At 49.8% G+C, this 16761-nt stretch overlaps 1 protein-coding gene across 3 annotated transcripts in view; it reads left to right on the top strand.

The window, feature by feature from the left end:
• Nucleotides 1-16761, top strand: part of St3gal1 (ST3 beta-galactoside alpha-2,3-sialyltransferase 1) — a 76984-nt gene that overhangs the window by 19873 nt on the left and 40350 nt on the right. For all 3 annotated transcript variants that reach the window (XM_052747934.1, XM_052747936.1, XM_052747935.1), the window contains exon 2: nt 1235-1371. The gene's annotated coding sequence lies outside the window, so the exon portion shown is untranslated. The remainder of the gene's footprint in view (nt 1-1234; nt 1372-16761) is intronic.

Here is a 16761-nt window from a genome sequence, read left to right as displayed (position 1 = left end):
GGACTCATTATATCTGACATCCTGATGAGCAAATCTAAAGTTTACCTGGGCTAGCAGGGGAGACCAAAGCCTCTCCATGATGGTTTATATATCCTCCCTAGGGCTGTCTCAGGCCAGTTAATATGGTGGCAGAATCAGCCCCTCCAGTGAGGAAGTGGATTTGTTGCATGAATACTGTTTTGGGTGTATGTATCCTGAAGGTGGAATCTGGGGCCTCCTGAATACTGAGTATGTGCTCTACTGCTAACACCCCAGTTCCTGTCTCATTCTGTGTTTGAGCCCTTGTGCTCCATCTGCATCTATTTACTGCTGTAAAGTCAATCTTAGGATCAAAATGTGGAGAAATGACCTCTACTTGTGAGAGAAGGCAGAACCGCTGTGAACACAACCGCTGTGAATACCGCTGGTCTGGGAAAAGTGGGACCCTCTCTGCAATGACCGCCATTGGTGGGACAGTGTAGACGGGCTCCTGCTCTCTACTGCCCTTGTTGTACTAGGCTAATTTTCATGCTCTCCAAATTCATAATATGGGAATCTTTGGGAAGATGACCTTGGTGATGTCAGGAATGCGTTGCAGAGAGCTGGAGACCAGCAAAAGCCCAGTGAGTCTCCACTGTTACCCATTATTATCCAATAATCCTCTTAAACTTTCACGATTGCATTGTTTTTTCCTGGTCCTTGTGGACCCTTCTCTTAAGACTTATAAAGTGGCATCTTGCTGGGCGGTGGTGGTGCACGCCTTTAATCCCAGCACTCGGGAGGCAGAGCCAGGCGGATCTCTGTGAGTTCGAGGCCAGCCTGGGCTACAGAGTGAGTTCTAGGAAAGGCACAAAGCTACACAGAGAAACCCTGTCTCAAAAAAAAAAGTGACATCTCACGTGTAGTTGTGGCTAACATCCCATGCCCCTTTCCTTTCACATCCTTCTTTCAGGCCAACTTGGTCACTTCCTCCTCTATTCTCCCCAGTGTCCCTTACAACCTGTGTCCCATTGCCTGGCATTTTCTGTGCCGTCGTCTGTCTCCCACCCCTTGCAAGCAGGAGGTCTGAGATGGTTGTTTTGTTCTCCCTACTCTGATCATGGGCCAATAGTGCTGCTGGAATCCCCTGTGGAGTGTGAATGTTTGGGTGGGCTAGTCAGTGAGTGGAGTCCTTGCCATTGACTTGAGTCATATCAGAAAGGCCTCAGATGGGATTAATGCCAACACTAACTTCCTCTCTGCGTTCCATTCTCAGACTTGACTGTGATGAACTGAAAATGCCTTCAAGAAGGAACTGGCACCTGCCGGGGCTGTGCTGAGAACGGTGCAGAGCTGTGCAGCCGGACAGTTGTATCTGTGAGCCAGAGGCAGGCAGTGGCTCAGCCTCCTGAGGTGAGTGACTGATGTCCCCCACGTGAGGGAGATGTGCTGTCTTTTCCAAACTCTCCCACGAGGCTATGCTGTGGGTTGCATTGGGGGATGAGAAAGTAGGCTGTCTTTTTCCACACTTGGAATTATGTTGAGGGATTGGATTGGGGATGAGACATGTGCTGTGTTTTCCAGGCTCTCCTGTGGGTTATGTAGCAGAGCAAGGGGTGGTGCCCTGTTTTCTTAGACTCTTTGTGGTGTGGCCTGCCTGCCATGTGGAGCATTGCCCACAGAGGGGATGCATCCTCCCTGTGAAGTACAGAGTGAGCTGGCTTCTCATGAAGAGCTTTGCAGTTCTCATAGAAACTCACAAGAGACACCTGAACTGTGAACATTCTTCCATGACAAGTGGCCGTCACTACAAATAAGGCTTGACCTGTCACTGCTGCATTCTATGTCAAGTGTTATGCGATGGCTCTGAGGACAAACCTGATGAGACCCACTTGATTTCTGTCCTGGGCATCTAGATCTGAAGATGGCGTATCTGTTCTGTGGAATCAATGTTCTGTCAGTGCCTCGAAGCCTCTCAGGGGAGAATGGTGTGGCAGCCACAGTGAGATCCTGCATGTATGAATTCCTACCCTACATTGTAAGCAGAGTGCTAGCAAAGATGTGTATATCTGTGTAAGACAAACACATGCATTTATATACGTATAAATACACATCCATATCTGTACACGTCATCCAGGTTATTACTGGTAACTTTTCTCCTCACTGACAAAAGCAGCTTAAGAAAGGGCTTATTCTAGCTCATGGTTTGAGGTATAGTCAGTCTTTTGTGGCAGAGAAGTTATGGTATCAGGAGCGTGAGGCAGCTGGTCACATGGCATCCACAGTCAGGAAGCAGCGGGGATGAATGCCGGTACTCAGCTTGCTCTCTCCTGATTTAGTTCAAGACTCCAGCCCATGCATGGGTACCACCGCGATTAGGGTAGACATACCCATTCCCGCTTCAACTAATTCAACCTAGAAGCTCCCCCCACCTCCATAAAGACATGCCCAGGGGTTAGTTTCTATGGCAGTTCTAAACCTCATCAAGTTGACGAGCTAAAGCTTTGCGTTGACTTATCTGCATAGTCACCGTGTCAGGAGGTCTTGCTGATGAAGCTGGAACATCCATGAAATTCCAGTCTATATTGACATTAAATGGCTCAGTACTACTCCAACTACCACACTTATTGAACTGTCAGTCCTGCCACGTTGCACAGCCACGGAGAGCAGCCACGCACAGTGAGCACCCGTCTTGACTGCTGTGCTCGGATGGAAAGGCCCGGGAAGGCTTCACAGATGAGAAAGAAAACCCAGAGCAGGGGGTGAGTGTCACAGACACGTCCCTTCTTGCTGTCGCCAGATACCCGACAGAAGCGACCGAAGGGAAGGTAGATTTATTTTGGCTTATGGTTTCAGGGGACATCGTGGTGGTGAAGACAAAATGGCAGGAATGGCTTCAGCTCTGGCAGCAGAAGCTTGCTCACATCTGGGCAGGACCTAGAAGCTGGAGAGAGAGTCAGGGTAGGAACTAGAGCTGAGCTGTAACCTATAACCCCCACCACACACACATGTACTCTCCACCCCCACCTACACCCACCCACCCCACCCCCACATACCTCCCATCCCCACACACCACACTACCCCCCCACCCCCACCCCCACTTACACACCCCCCCACACACACACACACTTACCCACACACATACCACCCCCCCATACACAGTGTCACCACTTCCTCCTACCAAGCTGTATCTTTCAGAAGGTTCCACAGCCACATCTTTTTTTTTTTTTTTTGGTTTTTCGAGACAGGGTTTCTCTGTGTAGCTTTGGAGCCTGTCCTGGAACTCACTCTGTAGCCCAGGCTGGCCTCAAACTCACAGAGTTTTGCCTGCCTCTGCCTCCCAAGTGCTGGGATTAAAGGCGTGCGCCACCATCGCCCGGCCTCCACAGCCACATCTTAAAGATTCCATAATTCCCCAAATGGAGCCACCAGCTGAGGACCTATGATTCAAACATGTATGACTCGAGAGGGCATTTCACCTCCAAACTTTAACAATGGTGTCTTAGTTAGGGTTTCTATTGTTGTGAAGAGACACCATGATCGTGACAACTATTATAAAGGAAAACATTTAACTGGGGGTCTTGCTTACAGTTCAGAGGTTCAACACATTATCATCATGGTGGGGAGCATGGCAGCATACAGACAGACATGGTGCTGGCTTCATCTTGATCAGAAAGTAACAGGAAATGGTCTCAGACACTGGGCATATCTTGAGCATAGGAAACCTCAAAGCCTGCCTCCACAATGACACGCTTCCTCCAATAGGACCATGCCTATTCCAACAAACCCGTACCTCCTAATAGTGCCTCTCCCTGTGAGCTTATGGGGACCAATTCCATTCACACTACCACAAGTGGGAAAGTGTTTTTTCCCCACGCTTACAGGTCTCAGGCCCTGGCAGTGGCCATCTGGATCCTGTTGATGGACACCTCTCCCATATATGACCCATGTATATGGTTCAGAGCACCCAGACACGGTCTTGTAAAGGAAAGTACACAGACCACACCTCGCAGTGTGTGAACACAGTGTGAACGCAGCACGTGGCTTCTTGTCCTGACCTCAGAGTGGGAGAAAGACTTGAGGATTCTCTTCCCTTGTCCTGGATTGACCTGGTGGAGCTGCATGAGCAAGGAAGCCTTAACTTAAGCACAGCTGTATTCCCAACATCACTTGACAAACACTAGCTTCCCTCATGTATCCACAAGTGTTTCTGAGTTCTTGGATGTGTGCCGGATGCTGTTCTAGACCAAGACACAGAGAGTTCACATCCAAGCCAGGAGTGGCAAAGGGGAACAAGGAAGTGTGCATAGAAGTGGCAGGATAGTGGGCAGGGGCTCACGGTTATGGAGCACCGCAAGTGTGTGGGCACCAGAGGTCTGTGCAGGTGCCTGTGGTGAGCCTGACCCCACTGCTGATGGGTGAGAAACACTGGAGAGAAGACAAGGACCGTCTGTCTCATGACAGGAGTGTTTCTTCCTTAGTAGGGACTATGGCCCTGTAGAGATCCAGGCCTCTTCCTGCCCCCACACATTCAGGCAGGGTCACGTGCACGAAAGCTCTCAGGGCTAAGCTATTTCCTCTAAAAACAATAGGCTGTGTTATCAGCCAGACCAGAGACAGCCTGCAGGCCAGGCTCCCAGTAGCTGAGATAAGAGGGCATGGTGGCGGTCCCCAGATCCTGACCTGGGTGGAGTGGACCTTGGGGAATTTCCTTTGTTGATAGCCCTTGAGAAGAAAGTGGCAGTGTCAAGAGCACGTGCCCCTTCCCTGGAAGAGGGGCGACACAAGCGAGGGCGCATCTTTGCATGTCCAAAAGGCTGCCGGATGGCGAAGGAGCTTGTACAGGGGATTTACTGCGTGAAGCCAGTGGATGAGTGAGTAGAAAAAGAAGATAGCCTTTGTTTCTGTCTGTGCTTCCTCAGTTTCTTGACAAGCATTGGTGGGCACCTCCAGCCCTGAGGCTTTGCTGGACACTGGAGGTGAAAGGAGTCAGCAGGCGTCACACCCCTGGCATGCTGATAACCCAGGCAGGGAGAACTAGATAGATCCACCAGTTAGTAGCAGGCACAGGGCGTAGTTCTGGCTTTGTGGAGCCTGAGCCATGTACAGTTTGGAGTTCTTCGTAAAGAAATAATATATTAAGTCATAGATATAAAATAAAATATAAGCCTTGATAAGCGGGGTTCTCTGGGGACGGGGTACCACTCTCCTGGTGTGGGCCAGTCTCAGTCTCCAGTGGATTTGCCACTGAGGGACTATCAGGCCTTCTCTCCTGGGTCTCTGGAGCTTGTAGGTGGGGAACAGGTTATCAGCTAATGCCTGGACATATGCTCAGAAGGAAGGCCATTGGGAGGACAGGAACATCCACACTAGCGTTTGGTAACATGGGTGTTCCTGTCTTTATTTTCTGCCTGATGAGATGGGATAAAGTCTTTTGTTCCCTTTGTGCTGATGGGGCTGTTCAGCAACACAGTCTGTCTTCAGGCCAACCATGGTAGTTTGAGAAAGTCTGGGCCCCCAGAGGTTCATGTATTTGAATGCTTAGTTACCAGGGAGTGGAACTGTTTGAGAAGGATTAAAAGAATTAGGAGAGCCCAGCACTCTGGAGACAGAGCCAGGCGGATCTCTGTGAGTTCGAGGCCAGCCTGGTCTACAGAGCGAGATCCAGGACAGGCACCAAAACTACACAGAGAAACCTTGTCTCGACAACAACAAAAAAAAAAAAAAAAAAAAAAAAAGAAGAAGGAAGAGGAGGAGGAGGAGGGTTAGGAGATGTGGCCTTCTTGGAGGAAGTATGCTGCTGGGGGTGAGCTTTGAGGTTTCAAAAACCCACACCAGGCCCAGATTCTCTCTCTCTCTCTCTCTCTCTCTCTCTCTCTCTCTCTCTCTCTCTCTCTCTCTCTGCCTGTTGCCTTCAGATCAGCACATAAAGCTCTCAGCTACTGCTCTAGCACCGTGCCTATCTGCTTCTTGTCTTGATGATCATGAACTAACCCTTAAAAACTCTAACTCTAATTAGATGTGTTCTTTCAAAGGAGTTGCTTTGATCGTGGTGTCTGTTCATAGCAACAGAAAAGTAACTAAGACACTGACCTGGTGATCCCACTTCTGGGCTGTATCCTAAGGACCAGCTGAACCACAGAAGTCCTGAGCTGAGTAGGGGTAGAGCATGTGGGAGTACCTCCAAAGGCTTGGTTGGAGGTCATTTCTCAAAACACATGGTCTGTCAATGTGGGAACAAGCTACGAATAAGCCAGGTGCACCCCCGCTTATCAAGCACTTGTATTTTGTTTTAAATATGTGACTTTGTATAGCGTTTCCTTAGAGATAACTCCAGACTGCATAAGCCTTTTAGGGAACAGAGGCACAGGGTGGTTGAGTAACGTACCCCCAGGCACATACATGACTGAGCTGGGCTTTGAAGTTGCCGTGTGTTTCCAGGGCCTTGCCCACCAGCTCTGCGGCCTCTCCAGGATCCTTGTTTCTAATTCTTTTATAGCTTCTAACACTCAGGAAAATAGCGTGAATGGCCAAGCTCAGGAACAGCGTTAAAGAAAATACAACTTAGAATGGAATTATTCACCATGAGTCCATGTAGAGTTTTTCCTAGGACGCTGGGATGTTACGTGTGTTAGATGCTAAGGGAGAAGCCCCATGTATGTACAGAAAACAGTGAAGAGTGAGGGCTGGCAATGTGGAGTTCTCACTCTGGCTTGGATACCCTCAGCTGGGCTTGTTGCAGCAGGCTCGTTTGCCCACACATCCGAGCACCTGTCCCGTTGTCCTGCTCCTGAAGACACAACAGCTTTTAAAGGTCGGGGCCAGAGGTGTTCCTGCACTTGTTGTGGCCTCTCTGCTGTCACCTGCTCCTTCCCTCTTGTAACACCAGCCTCCCTTAGATCCACCACTTTCCCTCATGGAGGAGCGAATATTTCCAGCCAACCACTGTGGCCAAGCCCAGTGTCGCAGGAAGAGAGGGCCACCAGGGGCATGGAAATTTCACAGGTGCTTTTAGAAGCCAACCAGGCACATTAAGTCCTTCACTCTTCATGAATGACCAGCTTTGGGGCTGCTCATGCTGAGATGGTAGGTATTCAGGCATATTCAGATAATCTTAGCCCCAGACATGCGTCCGTCTATGTAACCTTCAGAGCAGTGATTAGTGTGGTCTGGGTGCAAATCACATCTCTGCTACTCACCAAGTCATCCTGACCTCAGTGTCCTTACCTGTGAAATGGGCAGAATCGTTAATGGCAGCCTGAATTAGTTAATATACAGAAAAGTGCTGGGTCCTTTGAGATACAGCACACTCAGATGGCCAGTAAGAGACAGAAGACTCATCAGTCGGTGCTGATGGAAGTACAGCTCTTGCTCCAGAGGGAAGCGAAGTTTATTCTGAGCCAAATGTAAGTGACCATGGATCAGGGACACAGATTCAGGTTGCCTCAAATGATGTGGTTCCCCATCAAGTGATAACATGAACTCTATAGCCACGGAACAAAAGAAAGTCATAAAACAGTGTGTTCACTCAAGATTTCAGTGGGAACATCAGGTGGACAGGTGAGAGCAAACGGTGTGGAATCTCTCTGCTATAGACCTCAGAGGCTGTCTGGTGACATGCTTAGCCTTTGATATGGTGGAAGCTAGCGGTGTATTGATACATACTGAAGGTTTCACTTGACATTAAAAGAATGTTAGTTTAGATAACAGGGGTAGTTGAAAAAATGGATATAAAGAAGACTTGAACATAGCCTATAATATTTGGAGTATGAGACAGGGTCTCATGTAGCCAAGCTGGCCTGGAACTTGCTAGGTAGCTGAGGATGACCTTGAACTTCTACTCTTCCTGCCTCTGCTTCCCCAGTGCTGAGATTACAGGTATGCATCACCATGGCCCGCTTCTTGCAATGCTAGGGAACCCAGGCCATGCATGCTAAGAGAACACTGAGTTACCACCTGAATTACACCCCCAGCCCAGGCTGTGATATTTTTCTCTCTGACGGCAACAGTTCAGCTACCCACAATTACTGAGCACTAATTGGTCTGCAAAACCTTCAACATAGGTGTGGCCTCTTTTTTTTTTCTTTCTGTGAACTTGAGTCCACAACAAAGGGGTGGCCGTGGGTAGAGATATAGCTGTGATGTCCTCGGTCTTGTGACCAGTCCCCCTGGGAACGTACTGTGCCTCAGGGACTTCAAGCCCCTATGGTTTGCATATCCTCTTCCTTGCTGGGGGACATCTTCCCCTGCCTCCTAATGAGTCATTTATCATCTCTTCTTCAAAACTCAGTGTATACAGATGCCCAGTCTTCTGGGAATCTTCCCCTCCCATTTCCTTTCCACCCCATCTTCAACCAGGTCTCCTCCTCTGCCATCTCCCATCTCCCTTGTGGCATCTATTGTCACCCTGGCCAGTCCTGAACAGCCCTGTGCAGGCTCCTGGAGGAGCGGGGCTGGTGTCTCCTCTTCCCTTGTGAGTGCTAACCTGTGCAAATGCAGCTTTTCCTTTCCCGCGCTGAGGCGGCGGGTGATGGGCCAGGCACATCTAGGCATTCCCAACGCACTAGAAAATGCCATCCAAAGCCAGGCTGTTTCACACTGCTCTCAGTGCCACAGGCTGGCCCACCTGCTAGAACCATAAACACAGCATCCAGAGTGTACTGAGCTGAGTGGGTGAGGGTTAGGCAGGTCTCCAGGGGATCTGTCTTTCCTCTTTAGCCTCCTGTGACGCCACCTCAGACCTAGTTTTAGGGCCTGGGAAAAAGAAGATCCTGCATCTTGTGGGCTTGGGGTCTTGACTTTGGGAACCTTTGCTCTTCCTGGATACTGGCCCAAATAGCCGCCACTCACATGTCTGCATGCCTCCCACTTTCTTAAGCAAACACACCCCAGCAGCCTTCAGCCCTTTCTGAAATCAATGGCTGGGTGAGGAGGAGGAGCAGGGAGAAGGGAGGGTACCAGAGACAGCCTGCCTGAGATCCCTTTGGCAAGCCTTTGTGCTCCATCCCACAGCACGTCCAAGAGGCCGTTCGGGGAAGACACGTCACTGTGTTGCTCAATGGTTTTTGTGTAAACACTTTTTCCAAGCACTAAAGTTGCCCTCTGTGTCGAGCAAGAGTAAAGGCCAGCAGAAGGAAAAAAAAAAACAAAACAAAACAAAACAAAACAGGAAAGGGACCTTTAAGGCTGGAGACACTGACTTGCTTTTCTCTTTGTCAGTTTGAACAGAATCTGCTCCCTGCATGTAGCAGCCTCTCCAGATGGGCAGTGTGCTCAAAAGAGGCCTCTAGGAGTCAGGGATCATCTCTCCCCGCCTTGAATCCTGTGCTTGGGTCAAGGACAGTCACTCTGAGAGTATTCCAGGAATCACCTTGAGTAATCATTGTACTTCATGGTTGTTGTGTAATATTCCAGCAAGCAGCTGTAGAGACTGTGAGTTCCCATCCTTCTCTGTTGTTACGTATTTATATGCCATGCACAGCAATGTATATCATGGTCATGGTCACTGTCACCAGCCCTGTGATGTTGTGAGCATTTTCCTTTATTTGCACTGTGTCCCTGGGTTGAGTTCCCGGGAGTGAGCCACTTGAACTGCTTTGAGAATTTCTGCCTCCTGTTTGCAGTTGTGACCTTGCTGTGGAACAAAGCCAGGAAGATTGGGAACAAGAGCTGGAAGATGATCCCAAGAGGCTGGGAGAGAGACAGGGCAAAAACCAAGGAGATTCCACAGCTGGGTGGCATCATGTGACAGGCGAATGGATCTTTTTTCTGTGGGCCTCAGTGTCCAGGTCATAGAGGAACAGGAGCAAGAAGGGGTCAGGCAAAGAGGCAGGAAATGGGGTGAAGGGAGCTTGTTTCTGATAGGAAGAGAACCCATTCTCTGATCTTGCACTCTTCAGAGGCTACTGCGTGGAGGGGGCAGGATGCATGCTAGCAGTTAATGAGCTACACTGGACTGTGACCCACTTTGGGTCAGCTTGGATTGTTGACACTCTACAGGGCAAAAATAGCACAAACATGGCTTATGGTTCTCTGAGTGTGTGCCGGGCCTGCAGGCCATGTGTACCTGGTGACAGTACTTCAGGGCTCCATGAAATTGTGAGTGCCTTTGGACCATGATGGAGGGAATGCCCACATTCTGTGGAAATTCAGGGCCTTCCAAGATTCCGGCATCTGGTGGAATCCAGATAGCCCTGTCTCTGCTAAATGCCCTGAAGTCCAGAAAGACTTTGTAGTGTATGCCACACTTCATCAGTTGTCATTGGCTTGGATGTGAGAAAGAATAATGGAGGAAGGGACAGCAGGGGTCCTTCACACACACCCAGCAAGGCCTGGAAGCTGTCCCTTGTTCTAGCTGCAGGAAACTCCCTGCACTTTGTAGGCACACCATACATACTGCCACAGAGACAGGCTTGCGTGTGGCAGGAAGGGCAGCTTGGAACACTAGCCAAGAGGTCCTCTTGAGAAATGGCGTGCCCGGCGTGTGTCATGGCTGCGTAAGGAAGCTCTCCACTCCGCTTGTCATAGGCTGCCACTCCGAACTGCATAATGCCGACCTGTTAATACACACTGCACTAGATGAAAATATTGAAGAAGTCTTGAAATGTTCATTTCATTGTCCCCAGATAGTAATAATTGATTATAAGGTGGCAACCGCAGCATTTTAATGAAAAATGCTTAGAAATCAAGTTAGTGAGGAGAGTAGTGTTGGGCAGATCTTGTCAGTGTTTGGCTAAGATGACACTTTGGAGTGCCAGTCTCTGCCTTTGCTTTAGTCTGTTGCAAGATCAGATGTCATCTGCCCTGAGGGTACGAGTGAGAGACCAGGAAGCCTGGTGTTAGTGTGGAATGGTTCTGACTTTGAACTCCACAGAGGGGCTGGGATCCTTGAAGACCTCTACTTGGAGCACAATCTGAGCTCCACCCCCCACCCCCACTTCCTCTCCTTTGCAGTCCTGAGGATGGATATAAGAACAGGAACATGGGCTGTCTTGGGTTCGGTGAGGAGGGGCCATATCCCTCATCCAGCTGTAGTGAGTCCAGTAAACACACCCAGCTGTTGAAGTTTCCTGTGCCTCACTCCTTTTCTCTACAAACTGAGATAACAACACCTACTTAGAGGGTAATGATGAGAGTTAGCAAGTTAATAGTATAAAACTCCAGGAGGCAAGGAGATCGGAAATGCTGCAGAACTTGTATGTATCTGTGCATGTATTTCTACATACACATTCACATTGTATGCATGTGTATATATATATATATGTGTGTGTGTGTGTACTTACTGTACTACATGATATGCATATACATAAGTACTATATAGTATGCACTACTTTATACCATTCTGTTATGCAAATCATATGCACTTACAAATATATTAAATGTACTATTCATATACTAGAGCCAATTAAAGCAAATCCCACTGGTCACTCTAGCAAAAGTCACCTACTCCACGTTTTTTCTGAAATTAAGAGTGTATAATATAACAGCCACCAGTGTGTTCAGACATGCTGTACAGAATGTCATTACTGAGGTGGTAACTGATAGGAGCCCGCTCCCCTTTGCTTCCCTAAACTCCTCTTTAGGCTGGTGACAGCTCCTGACTGACTGGCTGTCTCTGTCTCTTGCTTTTTGCTGCTGTTTCTTCAGTGTGTGGATACTGTAGAAATCAGGAAAACCCCGCGCTAGCCCAGGACCTACAGAGCCAGGCCTGGGAACACTTCCCCAGGGCTCTCCTCCTGCATACCCACAGTGTGAGCTGTGCAAAGGTGCACATGAGACTCTTTTGGACCAGAAGCAAGGCTGGCCTTCCTCTTCTGACACAGCTGCACCTTGGGAGAAGGGAGGGACATCCCCAGAGGCCATTGGTGAGGTCCTGAAGTGACACTTGCCTGAAGACATTCTGTGAAGGCCTGTGCTGGAGAGCCTGGCCTCCTGCTGTGTTTTCTCATAAGTTCAGCTAACAATATCCACTGGAGAACCAGGAGGGGAAGACAGGTCTCAGACAACCGAGGTGCTTCCTCACGTTTACAAACCTAATCCCTAGGGAAGCCCCGATGATCCTCCGGAGACTCATATGTTACTGAGAGAGTCCAGAGAGTTCCTGGCATGCAAGAATGTGTGAGGAATAGAGGATGAAAGGATTTGGGGGTGTTGACTAACAGGCTAGGAATGGGTTAAGAGTAAGGTCATCAAGGGAGCAGAGCTGTGTGGCAGACGGGGCTGTTGTGAGCACCGGGGACCCAGGAAGGTCCCTGGAGAACACAAGGGCAGAGCTAGCCGACAGCAGGGCAAGAGCAGTAGATGAGGCAAAGAACAGGACAGTGGATGGGTTGAAAAGGTCATGGTGGCCACTGGTGATATTCTGCCTATACAAAGATGACACTTCTCTGAATGTCAGCAGCTTTCTGGGGTCTTCTGAGTTCACACTGTATCAGAAACCGCCCCCAACACCTCACCAACCTGGACCTATAGTGTCCTGTGTGGACCTGGAGCCTCAAGATGGGGCCTTCTTCCATGTGAGCCTGCCTCCCACAATGTCTAGGTCTTTCTGTGGGGGATACAGCAGGCAAGTCCTGATTTTTATAAACTCTAATTTCATTTAGGAGCAGCTCCCCACTGTCAGCCCCTAGGGCCCTTCCTAAGTACAATCCCCTCAAAGACTCTCATCCCCCCCCCCCTCCCCAGATCATGAGAACCCGTCACAAGCCAGCTGCCATATGCCTGTCAGATTTCCCTGGCAGGTGCTAGATTCCCCAAGTTCTGCCTCAGAAACTGCAGCCCGTGCCCACTCCACCAACATCCTCTGCCTTACTGTGGCCAGAGAGACATCGAACACCATTCCTGGGTGGCCCGTTTCTAGCAGCTTGAGGCCTACGAGAACAGGGTTGGACCCCAAGCCTTGCCTGCCACGTGCTTCATCTCCTATGGCCACATATTGTCTCCAGTGGGTCCCCAGAGGCATCACTAGCTCACTCTGCAGCGCTCTCTCTTTGCACAGGCTAGCCTCCCTGCCCAGAAGCCCTACCCCTGTCCCTTCACCCCTAATGAGATCACTGCAGGCTCAGCTGCCCCATTCCCTGACTCTAAGGAAGTCCTCATGCCTCCCTGGACTGGGCTGTCCTGTCCTACCTGGAGGTACTTGGGACCCTGGCTAGGGAGGGCAGATGTGGTGGTACACTCCAGCTTTTATGCATGCTTCAGAGTAGAGTTATGGAGAAAGACAGTGCAGTTAATAGATGAGGTTTTGCTGGCCAGACCTTCTCTCCTGGTTAGGTTGATTAGAAGTGGCCATAACAGTACACAGACAACTGGGTGTGGCTGTGTCCTAGTAACAGACACCTGCATTACAAACACAGGTAGCAGCCATATTTAACCTTTGTGACCCAGTGTACCTCTTCTTACTAATGATTGATGTCCCCATCACTAGACAGAGATACCTCCAGGACCCAGACCATGCTCCTGCCACCATGGCACCCTCAGGGCCTTGCACAGGGACTACAGTCTGCTCCCCACAGTTGAAAGCATGAATGGGTCAGTGAACCAGTGCTTGTCCTGTGGGTACCATGCCTAGAGAATGCCAGCCTAGCATAAAGGCTGAGTAGGGATGGCTGCAGCCTTCCAGGTTTGGGGTTAAACTAAAGCCCCTCCTCGTATGCAATATTAAATCCTGGAGAGGTTTAAGGAGTTGTGGCGGGGGGTTGGCCTAGTGCCCTAAGCTGGCTGGTTAAGGGGATTCAACCTCAGCTGCCAAGCCTCCTGTGTCTGAGAATGCCATACTCCTTCCTGGCAACAGCCCTGACTTTCTAAGTCCCCAGCCTTGCTCGGGGTCATTAGGATTGACTTCTCTGGAAAGTTGTGATGGGACTGGGACTCAGAGGTACTGATGCTCCCCCAGGGGAAGCTGTTCCTGCCTTAAGACAGCCTGGCTCTGCATTGGCATGGGGGGGGGGGGCCTGGTTCCCAGTCTTCACTCAGCAGTGCCTGTGTGGGCCATATGCTATACTAACGGCTCTGTATATATCCTCTTATTTAGTTGTCATAGCAACTTATGAGACAAGTGGTATTGTTTTTAGCCCTCTTTTTCCAAAGAGTAAACTGAGTCACAGGAAAGTTCCTTGTTTGAGGTCACGTAGAAGCTGAGAGCAAGCTGAGATTTGCACCTGGCAATCTGATCTCAAGATCTTTGCTCATAGTAGCATGTTGCTACACCCCGGAAAGTACTCAGAGCCCCAAGGGAGCAGGGTGATTTTTCTCACTCTCCCACCTCCATGACCTTTCTTCGGATGAGAACACTGCTGTATGGAGACGGAAGTGACTTAGAGGACACAGCATGCAGAGTGAGAAACTCCACACATCTGCTTCAAGGCTTTGTCCCCCAAAGAGAAGCTCGTTTTTGACTGCGGACAAACAGGCAAAAGCTCACCTCTCTTCCTCTCTGCTGACAGTAAAACAATCCTCTCAACCCGCCCTTTGCTAAAATGCAGGTGACAGACAGTACATACTCATCTGAGTGAGCCTGGGTGGGCCCCTGAGCCTCGAATCATCAACCCCAGGATCAAGATGGTGCTAGTGTGGGACTTGACGAGTCTTCCTACCTCTCTGACCCTCAGTTTTCTTGTCTGGCCAGTGGGGAGTCAGAGCCTGATTGCCTGGGTTGTTTCTGAGAACTGAGCTCACAATGTGTCTGTAGTGCTACCATAGCTGAGCCCTGGCCCTCCACACACATGGCTTCCTGTACCTCTCCTCATTCCTTCCCTGTGTGGTTCCCTCAGTCCTCCGGGAACCAAGAGGACCCCACCTTCCATGCCGAGCTGAAATGCTCATGTAAGAGCCTTCTGAACTCTTAACCCTGTGAATTCTTAGTCCAGGAAACCATGATGGGCTATTTTTGTCCAGCGCCCTGGCTATGAACTCATGTTTGCCTGTAATCATAAGCCTTCATGGTATTCTCTACAGCCTGAAGCCCAGAATTCTCTCTGTTCCACTCTGACTTTTAGTTGCATCTCGAAGAACTCACAGCCATTAGGTCGCAGGTCCTTGGAGATGGTTTGTAAAAAGGCAGAAGTCTGGGTAGAAAGGTAGCCATGGGCAGCTTGAAGCAAACCATGCAATTGGACAAAGTTAATGTGGAGGCCTCCCGTGGGAATTTGGTGGCTCTAGATAGGTAGGGAGCCTTAACAGTCTTCATCAGTTCTTTCCACCTTCCCACCTCCTACTCTAGAACAGCCTGCAGGCCCTGGGTGGTAATGAACAGTATCTGAGGGCGAGGATCTGGGCTGTCTAGACCTGGGCTGTCTACAGACAGGGCTGGGCAGGGTTGTTGTGTTTGCAGATACGTGTGACAGAGAAATCAACACCTTGAGCTGGGCCCAGCCTTCCAATTCAGTGCTTCTTTTCCATAGCCAGGCACACTGTGAGAACCTCAGACAGGATGGGTGTGTTTTTCAGTCTGCCCTTCAAGGCTGTGTCAACCTCAAGCAAGCCCCGCCCTTCATCTTCCCATCAAGTCCTTTAACCCTGCTGGACTTCCAGAGCCATCGTTGCTGCTTACTTAGCTCTGCGCTTGCTGGGAGCCATTTTGCCTTACAAGTTGGTCCAAAGTTGTGTTCAAAGTCCCACACATCGGATCCCGGGCTCCGAGGAGAAGGAAACCTAACCTCTCTGGGGCGCTGATAATCACCTGCTGTTAACCAGCTTCTGGTTGTTCCCATTAGCCATCTTTACCTTCGCTATGATGAAGACCTAAGGGAGATGATTTTAAAGTGGGAAGGGTTTTCCTGGGCTTACGGTTTCATGGAGTTCAACCCATCATGGTGAGAAGACTTGGTAGAGCAGAGCAGTTCATAGGTGGCCAGGAAGTGGAGCGAGGGCCATACCCTCTCCAGTAGTATGAAGGAAACCTGCGCTCCCAACGGGTAACTACCAAGATGCCAGGGCTGGGATTTTGAACCCAGGTTTCAAGCATTCCTTCCTTCGATGTGTAAAGTACCACGAGAGTTGGGTCAGAAGGTAGATGGGCCGTTTTGTGCTCTGTCCCACACCTGCTGCGCTGCCCTGGATAAGGTGGCTGCCTCCTCTGAGCCTGAGATTTTCAACTTTGGCATTCAGTCACAACACACCCCCACAAGGACAGACAGCAGACCAACCTACACCAAGACTACACCTTGCCAGTGACCCTGCTTTGCAGTAAAGAGACCTCTGTGCTCTGGAACGCACCCTGTCTCTGGTGGGTTTGGGTTGGGATTTAATGACAACAGTTGAGCTGGGCTCCTTGAGGAGTCTTAGGATGCAGAGCAGCATCCCATAGCCTCTGTCACCAGGCACCGTAAGTGCTTTGGTTTTGATTTTTAAGTGTTGCTGGGGCAGCATTATGCTCAACTTCCTGGGGGTGTCCTTCACTGCTCCATTGACTTCAAGCTGAGGCTCTGAAGGAGATTCTAGGCTACCTCTACCCTGTACTCAGTTTCTGGAGGTCTCACTCAGGTCAAGGTCCTCAGAGTGGGGACTCCCTGTCCAGCATGGGGCACCACCAGTTTTCAGTGTTTTAAATTGGTTAAGACAGTTACATTTTCCAGTCAGAAAATTGCTCTGTGGGCCCTGAAAGAAATCTTGAAAAGGTAAGAGAACTATGAAAGCCCAAAACCAAAAAACAAAACCAGTAGATACCCAGATTCTCATAGGCTGCCTTTCCCAGGAAGTACCTGCCTGTCCCCAGTGTTTTAAACTCTCTTGCTCCCTAGAGTTCTGATTCAGCAATGGTTTCTTCATGCTCGCCTGACTGCGCATAGTGCACAATACAGCAGA

Source organism: Peromyscus californicus, unplaced genomic scaffold (genome assembly GCF_007827085.1).
Source record: "Peromyscus californicus insignis strain IS unplaced genomic scaffold, ASM782708v3 Scaffold_20__1_contigs__length_68692818, whole genome shotgun sequence".
Taxonomy (NCBI): domain Eukaryota; kingdom Metazoa; phylum Chordata; class Mammalia; order Rodentia; family Cricetidae; genus Peromyscus; species Peromyscus californicus.
This window is presented reverse-complemented; position numbering and strand designations above follow the sequence as displayed.